This window comes from Phaenicophaeus curvirostris, chromosome 10 (genome assembly GCF_032191515.1).
Source record: "Phaenicophaeus curvirostris isolate KB17595 chromosome 10, BPBGC_Pcur_1.0, whole genome shotgun sequence".
Lineage (NCBI taxonomy): Eukaryota > Metazoa > Chordata > Aves > Cuculiformes > Cuculidae > Phaenicophaeus > Phaenicophaeus curvirostris.
In genome coordinates, this window is record NC_091401.1 from 6234897 (window position 1) to 6256192 (window position 21296).

Sequence of the window (21296 nt, forward strand, 5' to 3'; positions counted from 1 at the left end):
TTGGCATCACCAGCCAGCTCCCATCTCCCTCTCCTCCTAGGTGAATCTTGCCTCCCTGGTTCCAACTTCAGCAGGGAAACTGGCGTTTGCTGGTCTCCCAGCTTCTCTTTGCTTCCTCGGGCAGCTGGAAGAGGCGGAGAAGCCACCCCCGGCGCTCCCACAGCCCCACCTTGCGGCTCTCCCAGCTCCTCCCGCTCCCAGCCCGGGCTGATCCCAGGACCCTGTGGGGTTTTTGGGGGAGAACTGTCTGGAAAGGGAAAAACCTCCCCTGCTCTGTCCAGCCCCCGGCGATTGCTTTTGCTGTGTTCCTTCTGGGTCCGTGTATTCCTGATTGATTCATTTGGGAATGGGGAGTGCAGGAGCCGTCTAATTGCAAAGAGGTTGTAGAGACTTTGCTGCTAGCAGCCCCAGGATTCCCCATCCCCCCTGCCGATGGAACCATATGCAGTAACACTTAAATCTGGCATGTCCTGGTGTGACGAGACACAGTCGTCCTGGGTTTTCGATTACTTTACAGGAAGCTGTCATGAAAGAAGTATTCCTGGAGTAGCCCACTGAGTCTAAGGTTTAATTCCTCTGTATATTTTTCTAAAGTGATCTAAGATTATAACTCTGAAAGTAGAAATCCAGGGGGTGAAATTTGCTGTGCAGTTTCGTAGTAAAAATTATTATGTGCATTGAAAGGGGTGGAGAGAGAGAGAATCCTATGTGTCTTTTGCTGCTTCTGAGAGCTGCCTAAGGTAAACGTGGGTTTAAATTCTGTAAGATGTGATTGGTACTGAAACCTGAATCATTGATCCGTAACTATCTTATGTTGGGAAAACATACTTTGGGGATAATTTTATTTTTACGTAACTGTAAAACTAAAGTTAAATGTAAGGATGGATCAAACTTTATCAGAGTTTTATAACTCTTCTCAAACTAAGTGCTTGACTTGTCCTCATTTTGCATCCATGTAACTGCTAACGCAATATTCCAGGCAGTAAGGAACTGCATCAACTATAAACACACAAGTTTGTTTGGGGGACTGCTGGCACAGGACTTTGTTCAGATTCCTGCCCCAAGCAGCTCTAGGGTTCTCTCTAGAGAACTCCCACAACAGCAGTAACAATGCAATTTCTTTGTATGTATGAACCTTACAAGGGTCTGTATCCTCTCATGCACCATCGTGTTAGCTTAGCCTCACACTGCAGCCTCTCCCACACAGAGCAGTTACCCAGGGTGACATAAACCTTTGCTATGACAGTGAACAGTCTCCTGCAAGCCAGAGGGGAGACCCGCCTGTTTGGTTATGAAGTCTCTTTCTCCTGTGCCAGAAACACTTGTGGGGAATCCTGGCCCAAACTAACAATAGTGGGAGTTTTGCCATTGATGTCAGTAAAGCAGCGATTTCACTCAAGGACCCCAGCGAGATGTGGTGGACACAAATAGGGACTCTAGAATGAACTATACTGTGTCTCATTATTCACCTTCTGCGCCAGCCCCTCTCCCCACACAGCACATAGAACTCAGGATATTCTGCAGCCCACACATACATAGCACATCTTGACTAGAAACTAGAGATCATGGCATCTAGACATCTTGTCTGAGTGACAGCCCTTCACAAGTCCCTGTGCCTGGTCTGTCGCTTCAGTACCACACTCTGTGATTTGCCTGGTACTCCTTTTGAGAAGCACAGCTGCCAGCTCGGGCTGGACCAGTGTTTATATGCTCTCCTCTCTATTTACAACTGCTTAGGTAACTCATGCAGTCATATATCTTCCTTGCCACGAAAAAAAACCAAACCAGAAAATAACCCAGGTCACTAAGTAGGGCTTATAAGGGCTCAGATTGATTCTGAGAGGTTATAAAGCCCTTCCTAAAGTTCATTAAGATCCTTCTGCGCAAAGAGAGTTGCAGCTGTTTGACAAATTCTCTCAGGGCTGTCACACTGAGCCAGTTTAATGTGAACTACCATGTATTATTTAGGCTTATAAGTTATGGGGGAAAAGAAGTTCTGGAAGTGAGAAAGGATATTAAGCCAAGGGAAACCATGGCCTGGGCTTTTGGCTGGTAATGGGCTTGAGCTCAGATCATTTGAATGTCAGGCTGTTAGGTTGGTGTCAGACCTATAGGCTACTTAAGAATAACAATGTTTTAATAATGTAAGATAGTGTTAGTATCGATACATGTAGCGTGATCAGAAATAAGCTGGTATAATTCCAGAAGCTTTCCACTGCATGACTGGACATGCTGTAGGAGGACTTAGGTAATTCTTAAAAACTGGAAAACATCTAGAATGAATTAATTGTGGGAAGATTTTCAGCCTGCATTGAATCTGCATATATAAGCACACACATATTTTAGAAAATGTACATTTCTGTTTTGCTTTCAGGTTAGTATGATTGATTTCTAACTTATTAGGAGTTGAAAACTATCAGTGGAGAAAAAAAAATATTTCTTTAGTGCAGATAAAAAACTGTCTCTTTGATTTAAGGTCTGTTGTGAGTGATAGTGTTTGCTCCCTACAGCTAATATACATGCAGGCAAACATAGAATTATGCGGAAGACACACTCAATGTTTATTAATTTTTCAAGGCTAACCACAAAGAGAAAATAAAAATCAGAAGGGGGATAAACTCTTGTCCTTCAGGTTTTCCTCTGGCTAATGAAAGGAAATATCTTTGGGCTAGTTAGTGATTAGCTGTCCACAACGGAGGCCGCTGCCCCAGCCTGCTTGTCTTGGTTGAAAGTAGCTGCTGATGAGATCTGGCAATTCCTGCTCTCCTTATCAGAAGGTAGCAAGACAAAGTAATTATTTGCCCTTATGCAACCCCTCTCTAACACATCCAAGTAGCAGAAATGCACTTAAGCATTCCCAGATCACCACCCAGTCACACCCTGCAGAAAGCTGGGACTGTCCTTCATTTCTTGCCCCCAGAGCTGCTATTCAGGCTCCAAAAGGTACCTTTGCTTCTGTGTATGCAGATATAGCACCTAAAACTTGAAAGAGAAAACAAGAGTAAAAGACAGGTTCTCCAGCTACAGATAGTGTCTGGATAGCTTGGATATTTGTCTTTGCAATATCTGACATGTAGCTCCTTGCTGGATGCTCCTGCTACCATCTGACAGAAGGAAATAGCGCCCATGCATGCAAACAGGTACATACACATATAAGGACCACTGTTTTTCAACAATAATAATTTTTTTGTGTGTAAAATCTGTTTCTTCCTTAAAAGGCAGTGTGCTTCAGATTTCATCTTGTATAATTCAGGAAAATTCATGCCAAAGGGATCAAGAGCCTAATGGAAAATTCAGTCTTGGAAAATGTTTATGTGGAAAGGGTTACTATCACACCAGAGGGTTGGCATTGCTTTGCTTATGAGGTCTGCTAATGCTTGGGAGTGGTGGAGCTCTTCACCAGCTCAAGAAGATTAAGGCAGCTGAAACGTTTAGGTTTCTTCCTTTGATCAGAGGTGAAAGGCAGAGGAAAGAAACACTTTAAGGGAGGAGGAGCAAGATGAGAATTTACTGCTTGCCAACACCAGCTTTGAGAGGGATTTGACCAAAATGAAGGAGGACCGGCAGAGGCAGGTACCGACTTTGTGTCAAAGAGAGTAGAGTTAGTTGCAAAGACAGGGCCAGCATAGCAAAAATCACATCTGTGCTGTCATGTACACCAAATAACCCAAAAGAGTGTGGTTTGTTTCCATAATAGTGACTTACAGGGCCAAATACACTTCTCCAAACCTTTGGCTAACAGCCATGAGGTTGTCTTTAAACAGATGCTGTCAACAAGAAATATCATTATATATTAGTATGGAGATACATATCTGTGTTAACATTCCTAACCTGTATTACAAAAATAAATTTTTTGCCTTTTTTTCTTCAAGCCTCACTGTCTCTCCCAAAATTTGATTGGTCAGTCCACATTCAGTCCGCAAGTCTTTTTAATGGCAGTGTCAGTAAAAAGAAAAATTACATTAATGACATTATTAAATGCCATTTCATAAAGTACACTTGGTGGCATTTTCTGCCGACCTGAACATTTTTTCCTCCATGCATTAGGAGCTTTTCCTCAGCTGAATCACTACAGCACTATCTTTCTGTTGTTTTGTCTCCTGGTTAGGTGGCCATTACCATGTCTCTCTGATGTATTTTGTTCTAAATTACTGGGTAGTCATTGCTTAGTTCATAGTATCATTTTGTCTTGGATATAAGTGAGCTCTTGTGTGGGACTGTCTTATTTATTGGGGTTTTTTTTTCCCCTGATAAACTGAATTCCTCCATTGGACTTAATTTGGTCCTTGTCTCACAAGTTCACAGTCTGAAAGAAGATGAGCCAGAAACAAATAAATGAAAACAAGCAAATGAAAGCACAGACTCTGTTAACTGTTCCTGAAACGTTTGAAGGCAGTTCTTGGCCTTTTCTGAAGAAGGAAAATACTCAGGCCTATTTCCATATGGAGGGATTTCTTTTGCTGTTTGCTAACTACACCTGCCCACTGTCTGGTACAGGTTGCATCCCTTTGCATTCACACGTCTGAAGACGCGTTTCTGTTTTCTTACTGAACTGTTAAGTCTGAGGCTAAAACTTCCAGGTAAAGTGCGTTTTTAAAGAACAGCAAAAAAGAAATATATATAGAGAAAGACAGGGCTTTAAGCTGTTCAAAGCAGTCTCAAGCCACACTTTCTTTGGCATCAGCTCAGATAATTGTTGTGACATGTTAGTGACTTATAGTGAAAAAATCCAGGTCAGAGAGTGATTAGATAAATGTGTGTTTGTGATTGGAACAGACCTTGTTAACAGCATGTGGCATTTATGTTCCTCTTAGGTCACTGGTTTATGATCAGAAGCTCTCCATTGGGAAACACAACTGCAGTTTTTCAATATGCACCTGACAACATTTAGTTTCAATGACACTCCCTCTCTGGCTCTGCTGCAGACTCTTTGCTTTTGGGCATCTCACTTGATCTCTCAGTGGTCCATTTCCCATACAGAAGAGGTCTCCATCCTCTTCTGTTAGTCTCTGGGGAGGCTGGAGTGGATTCCCCAGTGTGAAAAAGCAGAGTTTGTGCAAATAGCTGTCCTGTGTCTAACTCCAGTTCCCAGGAAATGTGTCTTGCAGGAAGGCAGAAAAGCCCAGGTAGGGATTAACCAAGAAAGGTCTGAGATCTGCAGCACTGGAGGTGCTTGTCTGGATGGGGTTGACTCCTAGGAGTCCTCCTGGCCCTTGTTTAATCTTGGATCCTGTGAAACCAAGATAAATAGTGATAAGCACAATGATGCCATCCTCTCAGGTTCTCTAAACATTACCATGAAATGATTCATAAAGGGATTGCCTTGAAATACTGCGTTTTCTTCTTGCAAACTGAACCTTTTACAGGCTATTTACCATCATTAGTGTTTTGTGCTTATCTGAGATCCCTCCTTTCAATCAACGGGCATAGCCACAGTTTTAAGTACTCTATACTGCTACAAACTTCTTCACAGCTTCATATTATTAAGATCTTGTATTTTGGGTAGTATCTACCTTTAAATATCATCAATACCTGAACTTAGTGAAACGCAAACAGCAATTTTAGCCATTTGGGAAGAAAACATTAATGAACAGTTCATGAACTCTCAGAGCTTTGGTTGAAGTTTTGGATAGCAGTTCAGCTCTATACTTCTTGTAATTAAATGTGCCTCCACCCTGACTGTGACATAAAAACCAGTCTCAGGGGACACCTCTTGGTAGACTAAATTCATTATTGCTGTAGTGTGCGATTGATCCAGAGCATATATAAAGTTGGCCTCATCCCTGGGTGGAGACACCATGAAAAGGTTGTAACTTGGCAAGACCCAGGAGGGTCTTGCACTATCCATTATCACTTTGATTCTTAGACACTCTTGTTCTTGCTGTATTTTTTTACAGTGTTCAATTTTTTTATGTCCAAGAGTTAGTTTATAGTTTCTGCTTTGCAGGGATTGTGATGAACTTGCTGGAATGCATATTAATTTCAGATTTTCTGCAGAGCTTCTATCTCAAGAAACTCAACTGCCTTTCTTTCTTGGTATTACATTACCAAACCATGTCTATGTTTATACAAACTCTAGTAATGTGAGTAAGGAGAGATAACATCTTTGGAAGGTGTCTAACCTAACATCACCTCTGCACCAAGTAGTTAGGAACTTTTTCTTTCACACATAATAGTATGAACATGTATGAACTTACGCTGTTCTTGTTTATAGTCTTCAGATATTTTCTTGCAGTGCCTCTGTAATGCAGGAAAATCTAATCTGATACTATGTCAGTATTGATAAAATGTATCTCTAGTTCTAAGAGGTTTTCTTCACTTCCACCAAGAGTGATGTCCCTTGAGTCTGAATCATGAAGAGTACAGTCAAAGAGGTAATCAAACTACTGCCTTTGATCCTCATTTGACTTCAGCTAGAAGGATTGATTGACTTCCTTGGCTAAACTGTTGTCTTGCCTGAAGCCTTGAGCCAAAGCTCACTAAAGTTAATGGAGTTCTTCCTCTTGACTTTTGCAATCTTTGAATCAAGCCCGGTAAGAAGGTAGGATGAGGTCTCTACCATGCAATCCATGGAAGTAAATAAATCTTCCTGTTAAATAAGAAACACAATAGCTTGTTTAAGAATAAGTTTCAAAATTCAACTGGTATTTCCCTATGTTTAGTTATGTAACCGTCAATGCTGTTCTTGCTCCTTTAAGCTTTGGTACAATCAGTTCCTTGTATGTTATCCAACAGAATTTAGGGGATTATAGGAAGTTTCAGTATCAATTGACAACATCTGGCTTTCTGACATTCATGTCTGCATGAAATAGGATTTATTCTGCAATACAGAAGCATCATTATAATATCTGTTTCAATATTTCAAAAGTTTATGTCTGTTCATCCTCAGTAATTCTGCAGGGATATGCACTGTTGTCACTGTGTTTTTAAGTTGCTGGGGTAACAAGGAGATATTCTACTTATAATTTCCTGCGTGCCAGATCTGTGCCCTGGCTATTGGCCCAATTCTATGAGGTATTTAATACCATCTGAAAGGGTCAGTACTGTCAACTTGCACATAAACCAGAAGCTACCGAGGGCATTTAGTCAACCTCACTGTTCTGAAAATGGTTGTTTACCTACTGGCAGCATTGGAAGAAGACAAATGTGATGCACCTTTTTGGCTGCAAGTACCTGCCAAGTGATGCAAGTGTCAGCCAGGCTAAGAGCAAGACATGGGAGAGATCAGGTGGAGTTGTCCTCTGTAACAAGATAAAGAGGGAAGTTGGCTTCCACTCTTAGTATCTAGACACTTTTTTATCCCCCCAGGCTTTATTGCATAATTTGTACCTGGGTTTCTTGGCCAGAATACCTGAAAGGGTAAGTGTCAACTAGGCAGGTGTTGCTTTGTGTAGGGTCTCCACAGTTAGAGCACACTTGGAACCCAGTGGTAGGCTTCTCTGAGCCTTGTCTTTCATTCTGTGGCCGTATGATTACATGCAGGAGTTGCTCTGGGCATGCAGTGCAAAGTGGAATAGGTACTTGTTGAAGGTGCCCTGTTCCTTTGTGTTGCTGTTGAACTGAAGTTGCTTATCCTCTTTCTGAAAAGTTAAAGTTCCTACACCTTTGCTGTCATGGATCCTTTCTTAGCAATGTAGCGTTTGCTACCTGAAAATGTGTGACAGAATTTCCTGGGTATTAAATCTTGCTATACCTAAGTACACAGAAAACTATATAGACAGAGACATGTTCTATAGAAACTTACGCTAGTGCTCACTACCTACTACTCAGGGCCAGTTTGCTACAACACTCACCAGCTTTTCATACGGACAAAGTAAGATTGAGCCTTTAACTAAAGTATGTTCTGATGTTGCCTGCAGAATGTTATTTTGTCAGTATTGCTGTCTCTTTCTAGCAAAGGCTGAGGACTGACTCAAACCAGACTGTATTTAACAGTTATTTGCAAGGCTAGAGCAAACTGGATACCAGTTTGGATGGATGCTGAAACAGGCAACCGCTGGGATTTGTACCATCGCTTTTATATTTTCTGCAGAAACTTCCAGGTTTGGGTTTCTGGAAGATTCAGCAGTGATAGCTATATGTTGGTGGAGAAAACATTGTCTGAAATGCACATTTGACCAGGGAGTTGACCCATAAGAAGGGCAGGCACACCCTGTGCAGTAGAGCTAGATTTTACTGGGGGCTCTTCAGTGCTAAGTTCCTGAAAATACTAAGGAATATATGTAAATAATGGGACATAGCATACCATTTAGAATATGCTGTAAATACTGGCACCAGACAATTCATGGCATCGCATAACTTTGGGTTGTGATGAAAGGCTCAACTAGAAATCAGATTGGCAAAGTCTGTGAAAGATAACAAAAAATCTTTCTATAAATATATAAATAATAAAAAGAGGACTAGGGAGACCATACAGTCCCTATAGGACGCAGAAGGAACAACAGTGACAGGGGATGAGGAAAAGGCTGAGGTACTTAATGCCTTCTTTGCCTCAGTCTTTAATTGTAAAGAAAGTTGTTCCATCTGTGTACAAACCCAGGAGCTAGAGGAGCAAAATGAGGCTCCCATGATCCAAGAGGAGGTGGTCAGAGCCTTGCTAGCCCAACTAGACACCCACAAGTCTATGGGGCCGGACGGGATTCATCCAAGGGTATTGAAGGAGCTGGCGGATGTGCTGGCCAAACCCCTTTCCATCATCTTCCAACAGTCCTGGAAGACTGGGGAAGTTCCACTGGACTGAAGGCTGATGTTGTGCCCATCTACAAGAAGGGTCGCAGGGAGGATCCAGGGAACTACAGGCCTGTCAGTCTGACCTCAGTGCCAGGGAAAGTCATGGAACAGGTGATCTTGAGTGCTGTCATGAAACACATGCAAGAGAACCGGGTGATCAGGCCCAGTCAACATGGGTTCACGAAAGGCAGGTCTTGCCAAACTAACCTGATCGCCTTCTATGACAAAGTGATTCGGCTGCTGGATGAGGGAAAGGCGCACACTCTCCTGGGTGGAAAATTGTTTGGCTGGCCGGGCCCAGAGAGTGGTGGTAAATGGTGTGAAATCCAGCTGGAGGCCAGTGACAAGTGGGGTTCCCCAGGGCTCAGTGCTGGGTCCAGCCCTGTTCCATGTCTTTATCAATGACCTGGATGAAGGCATCGAGTGCACCCTTAGCAAGTTTGCGGACGACACTAAGCTGGGTGGAAGTGTCGATCTGCTGGAGGGTAGGGAGGCTCCAAAGGGATCTGAACAGGCTGGACCGCTGGGCAGAGTCCAATGGCATGAGGTTTAACAAGGCCAAATGCTGGGTCCTGCACTTGGGGCACAACAACCCTATGCAGTGCTACAGACTAGGAGAAGTCTGGTTGGAAAGCTGCCTGGAGGAGAGGGACCTGGGGGTGTTGGTTGACAGCGACTGAACATGAGCCAGCAGTGGCCCAGGTGGCCAAGAAGGCCAATGGCATCTTGGCTTGGATCAGAAACGGCGTGACCAGCAGGTCCAGGGAGGTTATTCTCCCTCTGTACTCGGCACTGGTGAGACCGCTCCTCGAATCCTGTGTTCAGTTCTGGGCCCCTCACCACAAGAAGGATGTTGAGGCTCTGGAACGAGTCCAGAGAAGAGCAACAAAGCTGAGGAAGGGGCTGGAGGACAGGTCTTATGAGGAGCGGCTGAGAGAGCTGGGGGTGTTTAGCCTGGAGAAGAGGAGGCTGAGGGGAGACCTTATTGCTCTCTACAACTGCCTGAAAGGAGGTTGTAGAGGGGAGGGAGCTGGGCTCTTCTCCCAAGTTACAGGGGACAAAATGAGAGGGAATGGCCTCAAGCTCCACCAGGGGAGATTTAGGCTGGACATTAGGAAAAAACTCTTCACAGAAAGGGTCATTGGGCACTGGCAGAGGCTGCCCAGGGAGGTGGTTGAATCACCTTCCCTGGAGGGGTTTAAGGCACGGGTGGACGAGGTGCTAAGGGGCATGGTTTAGTGTTTGATAGGAATGGTTGGACTTGACGATCCGGTGGGTCTCTTCCAATCTGGTGATTCTATGATTCTGTGAAACCATGTCTTTTGACTGATATAAATCATAGTTCTCTTAGGGCTTGACATAGGAGACTGTGATATGCATATGCTATGAAAAAAGTTTTATGAACTCAAATGTCACCAGAAATCTTAGGCTTGCTTACTTCCTGTTGATCACTTTCCCTTGCAGAGCAGCTTTATGCTGCAGGTTGAAATAATGATTTGCAGGTTTGTGAAGCTCTTCTAGATACATATATATATATACACATACACACACCTTTCAAAAGATTGCGCAAATACTTCAATACAATGGAAAATCTTATGACAGAGGATTTTTTTCTTGTATAGGAATTGTCGGGGTGAGGTCCCATTTAGTCCTGCATACCACGGCCTGTGATATGCTTACTTCAGAAGTCCAAGAAAGCCTGCAGTGAACAACCATGGAATTAGCTGTATACATCTGAAAATTTACATTTGTCAAGATGTTAATTTCTAAGAAGCATCCTTCCCACCCATTTTTATTGCAGGTCTTCTATTAATCTGCATTAGTACAGATTCAGTCTGTACTTCAGGAGCTGTTTGAATGAATGAAACTTTAAAAGCTCTCGTGTTGGAGCAATTAGAAAAACACTAGTTTCCAAATAAAAGGATACATCTGAATGTTATTTTTCATTTCTAAGTGAACGAAGGGAATGCAGGCTCAGTAGCTGAGGTTCTGCGAAAATTAAGTTCTGCACTCTGTGCTCTGGGCTTCTGGTATGATTAGGGGAAATCTAGTTGGATTTGGATAAATGCATTGCTGTGACTCAACAAATTACTGAATTTCACCTGAGAAGCGGTCGTTGTCTTGATGCAGGCACTCAACTCTCCCTTCATGTATGGTCATGCTGCTTTAGTGAAGCTTCCTTTATTGCTAGGTCTTACTACTTTGTATTTGCTGAGAGGCGAGAGCCTTCTCAGAGATTGTTCACCCAAATCCGGTGGTGCATGGTAACTTACCGGTGCCTCTGGCCTCCCTGCCTGTCTGAAATGTACTTTGAGCATAAGTTCACATTTGCTACACCAGATGGCTGGAGCCAAATGCAATGGAGGGACAGCCTGAACATAACCCAAGCTTTTGCCCTGTGTGCCTTATATCTCTCTGCCTGTGTGAATCAGTCGATCTTCAAGCTGCATTCAGAGTGTGAGTTGTAGCTGTGTGAGTGATCACAGAACTTGGCCTTGAGTGTGAATCCTTGCCTCGGTTTTCTGCCTCTAAATTGGAGAAGGTCACACATTCCTGACAAACAGCTGAACTGTGAGGATAACTGCATGAAAAGTCAAGATCAGAGAACTGCTAATTGTACTCTGTTGAAATTGCTGTGAAAAATTCATTCCGTGCCTATGCTTATAGGCTAAGAAGCAGGCGTGAGTCACTCCTTGAGAAATTCAGATCAAAAGTAGAGAGTTTTAGGCTCTTTCCCCCTGATTTTACATAAATAAAACTGACTTTCCACAGACAGTAACCAACACCAAGCGCTGGCACACGGTGATCATTTTACTCAGAAATGAAGGTGAATGCTTTAAAAAAGTGTGTGCCAGCTGCCATGGAAGAGTACAGCAGAACCTGGATTTAAGATAGAATTATCTCTATTTATATCTCTTCCAGTGTGTTTTATGGTCAGGTTCATTTGGAGAAAGCATTGAACTGGGACTTAGCAGCCCTGCACTGTATCCTTGGTGGCTATTCCAGACCACTTGCATCATCTTAGGTGAGTCACATCATATCCCTCTGCCTTTGTGTCCAGTGGTAATTACATCTTACTTTTGTAAAGTGCCTATGGGACCTTCCAGTGAGTGCTCGATGTGATTCATTCATACCAAATACACAACACACTCTGCTTAGCATCACAGGTACTGTAGTTCCAAAGGCTTGGCCGTCTGCCCTTAGAGATCACTGTAGCTCTTTACGTGCTGGACAAAAATCTGCTTGGCCACAGCTACCATCCCTTGCCTTCCAGTTCAATCTGATTTCATGGGTATTTGTAAAGGAAAGAATGGGCTGAAGTTAAGTGATAGTTAGCTGAGATCACGTCTGGGGAAGGTACATGTTGAATAAAGATCACCATTCTCACGTTTAGTTTCCTTAGTGATACTACAAATAGCGAAAGTGAGCCAGAAAAGATTGCACAAGAGTGTTAAAACTGTGCTTCTCTCCAGTCATGAGGATGTGAATCTGTCCAGTTCAGCGTGCAGGTGTAGTTTCAGGAAAGCGTTAAACATGACCATGAGAAGAGAATAGCACAGATCATCTACCTGCCACTGAATCCCCTGAACCTGGGGCCTCTTACTGTAGATGAACTCCTGTCTCTTCTGGATTTTGAGATAAAAAGTGGCGTTTATTGTGGTTTTTGCTTGCTGTTGTTGCATAAGGGAAACAGATAAACAATACTTTGAAACTTTCCAATAGGTTGTAGATATGGGGGAGTGAAACATGAGATATGCAAAAAATAAAGCATAGCTAGATGGGGTTGGTGCCATACAAATTCCACATATTAAACAATCTAGGTCTTGGAGAGGTTACAATACCGCTATATGAGCAATTGTTATTTTGATACTGTTTTTTATTGGTTTCTGTTGACAGTAAACTGTAGTCAAAGTTTCTTCTCTTTTATTGAAAATGCAAGACAATTTCTATCAACATCTGCATTTACTGCTCTGCATTAAAAGGAAGTATCTCAATCAAGAGCAATTTCTCCTCTGGTAGCATGGCTACTTAGGGATGGGGGGGAAAACATTGAGTTGTCAAAAATGGTAAAATAGTGACTTTAGATATTGCAAAGGCTGGCAAGATTTTACTTGCCTTTTTGTCCATTTCATGGTGGTTATCCAGAAAAAGTGAGAGAGAGAACTTAGCCATCTGGAGAATTTGGGACAAAATAGATCATTCCCCAAAAATACCCTTCTTAAAACACCCCCAGTATTGGAGGATACTTCCAAGCACCTGAATGGGCTAGTGCATACTATATGGAGTGAGAGACACCTGAACTAGCTCTGAAGAAACTATTGCACCTGTATCACTCAGCATAGCATCACATGGAGCCTGTAGCTCTGCCACGTAAGCATAGCCCTGCAGTGGGCTGCTTCTCCATGTCTTTTAGCAGCATTGTCTTACCAGGTGGAATAGAGCACTGATGTGTTCTTTCCAGATTCAGGGGCATCTATTGTGAGACTGTGTTAGCCTCACGTGGAAGTGCCCTCAACATGCTAGAGCATTTTTCTCTCTAATATGAATGAGTGGTGGCAAAGATAGTACTGATCAACAGAGATGAGGGTGGACAATAAAAACAATGGAGCTCGTTTGGGTGAAAGTCTACTGTGTGATGAACTGAACGGTGTAGAGAGAAGAGTTGAAACTGTGAGATATTCAAGAACAGATTCTGTGAACAGAGCCCACAAATGGGCAGTGTCAGTGGTCAGGCTGTGGTCTGGTCAGTGATGTCAGATCAGAGTGAGCCTGCCTGCATCCCTATTTCAAACAGCACAGAGGGCAGAACAACCCTGTTCAGCATCACCCATGCCCCAAGCTGATCTGTCATTTGCCTCACACCATACTCATGTCCTGTGACTTCTTTGCAGTTCCTTGTGTTTTCTTCTAGGTGGATATGTTCATCATGTCTTTGTTGTGAGACTAATGAACCTCTTACCAGAAATTCTGACAACGGTCTGGGAAAATCTATGAAGTAAAGAAAGGTTGTTAGCGCTTAATATGCTTTGCAAGCACACTAGCTTGGAAGGTCATTGGTAGCAGGGGGAATTATTTTCCTCATATCAATGGTATTGCTGGGAACTGTTAATGTCATGCAGCACTGTGCTGGCCTAAGAGAAATGAGTGATATGAAACCTGCCAACTTAAATGCAAAGGGCTGGTGTCCATACTAGAAGCCTTGCCACCCCAGTGAATTTAGGAGGAGTAGGAAAAGAATTTTTATACAATCATTTAGGTGTGGTTGTTTTTTTCAGATTTTTTAAATGGACTGAAACATTGGTGGTGCTGCCTTAGATGTTCAAGCATTAGTGGTCATAGGGTGATTGTACTCTGCCAATATATGTAAAATCTAGGTGTATTAGGACAGTGACTTGTGGAGATAGAGATGTTTTAATGCTACTGTACAAGGCACTGGTGAGATTCATGGAAAGGGAGCTGCAGCACACAGTAGAAAGGCTCTGGACATTATTTAAATGCAGGCTGATAGTGTTTGGGATGGGGAATCAGTAGGATGGGAAAGGATGATGAAAAAAGACAGATTTCAAAAGGAATCTGGGTCAGAACAAAAACTGATGCTGGCTGGGTAGACTGGATTGAAGAGCCAGCTGGGATGACAGTGATTAGCTCCTTCCATGTGATATAATCCATCTTTTTGAGAGACTGACTAGGCAGAATGAAGAACACGACAGAGCAGGCTAGGTGAGAAGACTGACCCTGTGGTGAAGAGTTTGAGGAACAGGGACTGGGCCAGAGCTGAGGTAAAAGTAAGACTTGGAGAGAGCATAGAACAGCATCACTACAGAGGCAGGAGGAGTGGAAGCATATTTAAGATCCCTGTGGCATAAATCATTGATGATTAATAATTCTGGTGGTGCCAAAAAGCATTGGCCAGCTTGGGTCTCTCCATCCTATGTTCTCTATTACTCTCTACAACTATCTGAAAGGAGGTTGTGGAGAGGAGGGAGCTGGCCTCTTCTCCCAGGTGACAGGGGACAGGACAAGAGGAAATAGCCTCAGGCTTTGTCAGGGGAGGATCAGGCTTGACATAAGGAAAAAATTTGTCACTGAAAGGGTCATTGGGCCCTGGCAGAGGCTGCCCAGGGAGGTGGTTGAGTCACCTTCCCTGGAGGGGTTTAAGGGAAGGGTGGATGAGGTGCTGAGGAGCATGGTTTAGTGTTTGATGGGAATGGTTGGACTCGATGATCCAGTGGGTCCTTTCTAACCTAGTGATTCTATGATTCTATCATGTTGTGATAAATATCCTTGTCTTGACCAAAGTGGGAAGTCTGCCTAAAGGAAGTGAGAAGCATGAGAATAGGAGAACAAAACCAGAAGATGTACAGTTCTTAGCCAATCTGCTCTGGAGATGAGTGTCTGTTCAGACTGACTACCCTCTGTGAGGCTGTGGAGGTCTGTTTGGGCTCAGAGAGGTCAGTTCTGTAGGCCTGAGCAGAGAGCTTGTGCTGTAAATGAAAACAACCTTCCATGTTCTTCATCACACAGTAACTAGGAAAATCTTACTAGAACACACTCACATCATCTTGTTCAGAGTACTGCTTACCCTCTTCACTTGTGGTGCCTTTGAACGTGTCCCAGATGATTTGGCAGGAGAGCCAAGAGATACTGCAGGAATGCCTAAAGGGCTGTCCCGCCAGGTTCTGTGACGAGGTCCTGCCAACCCAGAGAAACAAGGGACAAGAGAGCCACTGAGGTCAGAGCTGGACTGAGCTGCTAAGTTCTATTAGGCTGTAGAAACAGGACAATTTGCCCACAACTCTCTGAGTCAGCATTGTATTTGGATAGCCTGTTAGGCTTCCTGTACACCTGTGTATTCTCCCGGGGCACCTTGAAAGCGTTTTGGCCAACACTACAGGTAAACGTTTCCTTCTGTTATTAATACTGTTTTTTTTTCTTGCATTTTAATTTAATTTCCCTATAATTCCTTCTTTTCCCACTGCACATTTCCCCTTGAAAGCTAAGATTGCACAAATGGATGTATATTCTTCCTCCCCGAGTGCATGTATCCTTTTCTCTGCTATTTGAAGATATTAACATTTGTGCTGATGTACACCTGCAATTCCCATTAATGTAGCAGAGTGAAACTGACCCTGTTGGTAGAAAGAAACTCTGAACTCCCTTCCTCTGATAACAGTTCTCAAGGGGAGGAAGAGAAAAAGACCCAGAAGATGGTAGGGAAGTCTGCTTTCTAAGCAGTGGCAGTACATGGGGTGTGCTGGCTGCCTAGTGGAGCCTGCGTGTTCAAATCCTGCTCTTGTGCTTAAGCCTCGCTTTGCCATTAGTTGCACAGTGCAAACCCCCTGATTCTTGTGAGGGTATTTAATCCTGTACTGGTGTCACCCATAGTTATGTGGCCAGATGGATGAGCTACAAACTTCTGCATAGAATCATAGAATTACCAGGTTGGAAGAGACCCACCGGCTCATCGAGTCCAACCATTCCAATCAAACACTATGAAGAGCAACTAAAATTTAAAAGTTTTAAATGGTTTAAATACCATGTTCCCATCAAATCTTTCATAGCAAAGTGAGTCAAGTTATTTATTAAGAATAATGCTCATGAGGAAATAACTTATCTGTTTTTCCCTCATCTGTCTGTTCTCTCCTAGTGTACTACTTGTTTGCCAAATAATTTGGACAAGCACATACATAGCATGCTTCTGGTTTTGTTCATGCAAGTTATTCCTCATTTGATGTTAGTGGCATGACAAGATGATAGAGGATTTTCCTTCTTTCTGAAAGGACTAACTGAAGCATTGTGAAATTGGGGCACTGTCAGTAAGACTTACAAAGGAACACAATTATTTGGATGATAAATAAGACAAAGAAGGCTGCAAGTTCCAAGTGTTTTGCATACTGTGTCCTATTAATAAACCAAGCTCTGAAAAGTCACTGAGGGCAGCTTGAGGTGGGGGAAAGATGCATATGCTATGCTATACGATGTTCATCTAGACTTCGCCTTACAGTAAGTCTTCACCTTCCTGCCCTCTAACAGGACTGTGAAAATTCATCTGGTTTTTAGCTGTCTGGCCCGCTCTGGTTACTAGAGATCAAGCCAGTGTATAGGACAACAGCTCTTTTATCTGAACTGTGGATCTACTTTGCTTCCAGTACTGCAGGAGCTGACTCATGAAAAAAAGATGAAAGAGTTAAAAAAGGACATGGAAGTTAATTGTTCACAAAATGGCCACAGAGGGTCTTTTGCAAGAGCTGCAGGATGTGGGACTTCTCAGTCTGTCCATTGCATCATTTCAGTCCCTTCTTGATGATATTCTGTTTAGGAGCTCATCTCCTTCAGCCTCAATTTCTCCCAGACCTGTGTGTGATTACTACCTGTTAGTATCTGTAATCTCCTCCTCCTGCTTTAGCTGTTCCTCTCAGGCCTCTGTTGCTGAAGGTGTCTAACAATTATTACATAGAAGGGCTTTGTTCTCTACCTTTCTGCATAATGGAGGCATTTGCGTGATCCAAAATACTCTCCCAAATCCCCTTTCTGTGTGCAGCTGGTAGAGAGTGCTGCCTCTTTGCCAGGTGGAGCAAATCAGCACCTTTCATATGACAACCTGTATTCTCTGCTGTTTTCAAAGGATAGTTCCTGGTGCTTTGTGCTGGCACTTCAGCTGGGGGTTGAGTTCAAAACTCTCTTGCACATCTTCATGATGGGAAGAAGCGTTGGGGACAAGCTTCTGCAGCACTTACCTGCTTTGGGGCAGGATTCCATTTGCACTTGCAAGATATTATTCACTGTGTCAGGCAACCAGAGGTTTTGCTTTGATGTATGAAAAATAGGTAGGACAATATTGAAGCAACACAATCTCTGTGATTTTTTTTTTTTATGATGTGTATTTGTGTAGTTTGAATTTCAGCATCTCAGCAGTTCATCTGAAAATTGGAATTAGGCAGAAAGAACAGAGAAGGCTGCGGCATTGAAAGGAAAAAATGCAGAACAGAATTTCAGCCTGCAAGATAGCTGGATTCAAAGTATGTTTTTCTTTTTTTTCTTTAGAATAGGAAATGAATTCCAGATTCCAAACCATATTCCTTCTATAAATCAACAGTAGCTGTTAAAGCTGAATGGGTGTAAACAGGAGCAAAACTAGGCCTTCAAAGTTCACTAAGAATTGCAGCTAGTGAGTGCAGTTCATGAAAAGACAGGCTTCCTGTTATATCAAATTGCTGCTCACTGTTGCATTAGCACTCTAAGTTTCAGGGACAGAAACCTCAGCACAGTCCAGGTCTGCACTTCGTAAGGCTGGGCATCTGCAGATCCTAGTGAGCCAGAAAGCAGGATCTGCAAGGAGAACAGAAAAAAACAATTGAGAACCAAAAATAAATTCCATAGTCCAGCTGGCAAATATTCCCAGGCCACAATTGTCTTTGGCACCCCTCCACCCCCCAAGGTCTCCAATGGTTCTGAGGCCCCCACCACAAGAAAATCAAGGGTTTAAAAATACAGTAATTAAAGAAAATCTTGATGTCATCTGGGTTTGGGAGTATTTTGAGGATAGTGTTGTGTGAGCGTGTTTGCATATATGCATTATGTTTTGTTTGAGATCAAACTATTTAATGACTGAAGCCATCTACCTTGGGGCAGAGATAAGAGTATTATCACCTGCATCTCCTCAGTCTGAGAATCTGGGAACTTGTGGGATGAAATGGTGCTTTTTGTGGGAGAGCAGTTGAGGTGATAAGTCCTTCCCCTTGCTTTGTGCCAGCTCTATTTTGCTGACCTGCGGTGCTCTAGAACAAAGCTGGGGGTTCCTTTGAAGGGTTGAATAAAATATGGACTACACTCAGCTTTATGTCATGATGCAGTCAGTTTAACTCAAGTGAAGCAGTTTGCAGTTGCCTCAGATGTCCTAGATGTAGAAGCAGAGAGGTAATGAGGAGGGTTGTATGTATATGTATCTTAATTTCTGGACCAAACCTGGGTAATGTGCTTACCAGAGCCTCACCTATGAGAACAGGAGGGAGCATTGATCTTGTCTATGGGTGACTGAGTCTCAGCTGCAGTAGGGATCTGTTCTCTCTCAGTTCTATTGGGATCTATTATAGACCAAGTAGTCTTGCCTCTGCCTCCTGCTTCTTTCCAGATTGGTTGGGACAGGCAGTTACACTGAATTTTCCCTCACGTTGGGAGATGCAGGACTGCCCAACACAGTAAAATGTGGTGCTGTTGTGATTGTTGTATTTATTTCAAGAAGAATGTCTCCAAAGTCATTGAATTGAAGGCTGATCATTATAATTTTAGCTGATTAGAGTTTAGCATGGTGCAAATAAGTATGCAGAAATTAAAATGATACAGGACAAAAATGCACTTCTCCTCCCTCCCATGTCAGGGAGAGGATTCCTTTGAGACATTTCTAGCATTTCAAACAAAGCATTCAAAACCTTGGCAGCAGCTTGCCAGCCCACCTTTGCACACCTTCTTCAGGAAATATATGTCTAGTTCAGCAGTCATCTCTCAGATTCTTTAGGAAGGTACTTGAGAGTAGAGCAAATATAGCTAATTATTTTGAATTAATTCAACTAAGGTAGATACTGGCTAATGTTGATTGAGTGTATCTGACTAGCTAATTAAGAAGTATCAGCTAAGACAGTTAAGTTTTCTTAATATGTATAATTTATGATAGTTTTCTCCCAAATTTGCAACGATTGCTTTCTTATCGCTGGATGAAGACTTCCTCATCCTCCCAAAACTGACTGAGGAGAATTTACAAAGGAGATTTTACAAAACAAATGAGTCACAAACCATCTCTGAGGGACAAGGTATAGAAAGTTTCAGAAACGATGATCACAAAGCAGGATTATTACAATGGACATTGCTTTTCATCCTTATCAGGGTTTCATCACAATAAACTCTTCATTCTCCGTGTTCCATGGACAAGTGTTGATGATGTTCCCTGATGCATATGCTTGAATACAATAGTTGAGCATTCACTGGGAAGACCTTTTGAATCTAACCCCTGACTGAGACATCAGCACTTCTGCACTGATGAAATGAGAAGACTAGATAAGCAAGTTTTATGAAATATGTGGTTTCTCTTTCTTTCCTCCACTGCAGGCAATGTATGGATGGAACTAGATCTTCAATACTTTCATCTTCTGCTTGTATGAGCTTTAAAACTTTTGTGCTGCTTTCTTTTCAAGGATAATGGCATTGGTTGTCACCTGCTAATATTTTAAGAGAGCCTTACAAGCATGACAAAACCCTAAGTAAGGTTAGGTCTTGGGGAATACAGCTTGAGTCTGAGTTCCCCGTTTCTCTGCTCCCTGAAGGGGAGATGGCGAAAGCTGCAGCTTCATTCTCTGGGAGCAATCCTCAAATGTCAAAAAGCAGGGAGGAGAGTGAGCAGCTGACACTCTTCCTGCAGAGGCTGTGCTTCCTGCTCCAGTGAGGTTTACCTCGCAGACCCTCACCTTAAATGTTACATTGTGATGGCATGTGACATCTGGATTGACCTTGGAACAGGTTGTGGAACAGGCAGTGAAGATGCACACTGGGAACTCTAGCGTACAGACTGGTAGGCATTCAGGATCCTACCAGAAGGTCAGAAGTAGAGCTTAGTGTTTCACATAAAGACATTGTTTCCCTTCTGATGCTCAGTTCAGCATCATGTGAGGGTAAGGAGACCAAGTCCTTAATCTGCCTCCTTTGGCAGTCATCTTACTGCTGAAAACCTCACTCTGCACCCTGACCTGAGCCCTGCTTAGCTGCTCTGGGCTGACAGGATCCAGCAACGTGTCTGTCAGCAGGAAGATGACACGAGATAACTGAACACAGCAGCGTCTCTTGTGGGTGGTACATCTGGGTATGAGCTGTTGTCTCCAGTGGCCATGGGGAGCTGCCCAGCTGGCATAGCAGATCCCTGGTAGAACACATTCAGCTGTTGTTGCTGCTCACAGTCACAAGCAACTGATCTCTCTGTGAAAGTGCCATAAATGAAGAAGAGTAGTTTTACTATTAAAAATACTAAAATCTTCCATATGGAAGAAAGGGGATTTTTTTTTTTTTGTTTTTAATTGCTATTTATTTTTCTCATTGTGCCCTAAATATATATAGCACTATCCAGCTGGCTGAACCACAGAGCAGAATGAAATATCTGCCCCATCTATAAATGCACAAACCTATAAAGTGCAGATGACAGACTGAAATCTCAAATCTTTGCTTTGTTCACATATATGGAAGTTTTACCATTGGCTTCAATGAGACCAGAACCAGGATTTGGCTTACATCAAAGAAGCATTAGCCAAATGAGCACAAGCACATGAGTCAGAAGTTCTGGGTTGATCCCTGCTGTTCCCACTGTTTGGCTGATTTCTTCACTGCTTTTTGCCTCTGTTTCCCCCATTTATCAGTGCATAATAGACTGAGAATGTCCCATCTATTTACTTAGTTACATAAATTAATTAAACTCACCTTACATTTACTGTTACTTTTCATAGAATCACCAGGTTGGAAGAGACCCACCGGATCACCGAGTCCAACCATTCCTATCAAACACTAAACCATGTCCCTCAGCACCT

General features: G+C 42.9%; 1 protein-coding gene across 2 annotated transcripts in view; it reads left to right on the forward strand.

The window, feature by feature from the left end:
* The first annotated feature begins 15437 nt into the window (after positions 1–15437).
* OSTN (osteocrin) overlaps positions 15438–21296 on the forward strand; it is a 52081-nt gene continuing 46222 nt past the window's right edge. For both annotated transcript variants that reach the window (XM_069864600.1, XM_069864597.1), the window contains exon 1: positions 15438–15625. The gene's annotated coding sequence lies outside the window, so the exon portion shown is untranslated. The remainder of the gene's footprint in view (positions 15626–21296) is intronic.